A 2,126-nucleotide genomic window follows, 5' to 3' on the forward strand; every position below is an offset into this window, starting at 1 on the left:
AAAATCAACACGCACAAATCAAAGGCATTTCTGTATATCAGCAACAAATCCTCTGAAATGGAAATAAGGAAAACCACTCCATTCACAATATCCTCAAAAAAAATAAAATACTTGGGAATCAACCTAACAAAAGAGGTGAAAGATTTATACAATGAAAACTACAGATCCCTAAAAAGAGAAGTAGAAGAAGATCTTAGAAGATGGAAAGATATACCCTGTTCATGGATAGGCAGAACTAACATCATAAAAATGGCGATATTACCAAAAGTCCTCTATAGGTTTAATGCAATGCCAATCAAAATTCCAATGGCATTGCTTGTAGAAATAGATAAAGCAATCATGAAATTCATATGGAAAAATAAAAGACCCAGAATAGCAAAAGCAATTCTAAGCAGGAAGTGTGAATCAGGTGGTATAGCAATACCAGATTTCAAACTATACTACAGAGCAATAGTAACAAAAACAGCATGGTACTGGTACCAAAACAGGCGGGTAGACCAATGGTACAGAATAGAGGATACAGAGACTAATCTACAAAGTTACAACTATCTTATATTCGATAAAGGGGCTAAAAGCATGCAATGGAGGAAGGACAGCATTTTCAACAAATGGTGTTGGGAAAACTGGAAATCCATATGCAACAAAATGAAACTGAATCCCCTCCTCTCACCATGCACAAAAATTAGCTCAAAATGGATCAAGGACCTTGATATCAAATCAGAGACTCTGCGTATGATAGAAGAAAAAGTTGGCTACGATCTACATATTGTGGGATCAGGCTCCAAATTCCTTAACAGGACACCCATAGCACAAGAGTTAATAGCAAGAATCAACAAATGGGACTTACTTAAACTAAAAAGTTTTTTCACAGCAAGAGAAACAATAAGAGAAGTAAATCGGGAGCCTACATCATGGGAACAAATTTTTACCCCCCACACTTCAGATAGAGCCTTAATATCCAGAGTTTACAAAGAACTCAAAAAATTGGACAATAAGACAACAAATAACCCAATCAACAAATGGGCCAAGGACCTGAACAGACACTTCTCAGAGGAGGACATACAATCAATCAACAGATACATGAAAAAATGCTCACCATCTCTAGCAGTCAAAGAAATGCAAATCAAAACTACCCTAAGATACCATCTCACTCCAGTAAGATTGGCAGCCATTATGAAGTCAAATAATAGCAAGTGCTGGCGAGGATGTGGAGAAAAGGGTACTCTTATACATTGCTGGTGGGACTGCAAATTGGTTCGGCCAATTTGGAAAGCAGTATGGAGATTCCTGGGAAAGGTAGGAATGGAACCACCATTTGACCCAGTTATTGCCCTTCTTGGTCTATTCCCTGAAGACCTTAAAAGAGCGTACTACAGGGATACGGCCACATCGATGTTCATAGCAGCACAATTCACAATAGCTAGACTGTGGAACCAACCCAGATGCCCTTCAATGGATGAATGGATTAAAAAAATGTGGCATTTATACACTATGGAGTATTACACAGCACTAAAAAATGACAAAATCATGGAATTTGCAGGGAAATGGATGGCATTAGAGCAGATTATGCTCAGTGAAGCTAGCCAATCCCTAAAAAACAAATACCAAATGTCTTCTTTGATATAATGAGAGCAACTAAGAATAGAGTAGGGAGGAAGAGCAGGAAGAAAAGATTGACATTAAACAGAGGCACGAGATGGGAGGGAAAGAGAGAGAAAAGTGGAATTACATGGAAATGGAAAGAGACCCTCATTGTTATAAAAAACTACATAAAAGAGGTTGTGAGGGGAATTGGAAGAAAAATAAGGAGAGAAATGAATTACAGTAGATGGGATAGAAAGAAAAGATGGGGGGAGGGGGATAGTAGAGGATAGGAAAGGTAGCAGAATACATCAGTCACTAGTATGGCATTATGTAAAAATGTGAATGTGTAACCTATGTGATTCTGCAATCTGTATTTGGGGTAAAAATGGGAGTTCATAACTCACTTGAAACTATTGTTCGAAGTATGATATGTCAAGAGCTTTGTAATGTTGTGAACAACCAATAAAAAAAAAAGAATACAAACAGCAATAAATGTTGGTGAGGTTGTGGGAAAAAAGGCACACTCATACATTGCTGGTGGG

Source organism: Ictidomys tridecemlineatus, chromosome 15 (genome assembly GCF_052094955.1).
Source record: "Ictidomys tridecemlineatus isolate mIctTri1 chromosome 15, mIctTri1.hap1, whole genome shotgun sequence".
Classification (NCBI taxonomy): Eukaryota; Metazoa; Chordata; class Mammalia; order Rodentia; family Sciuridae; genus Ictidomys; species Ictidomys tridecemlineatus.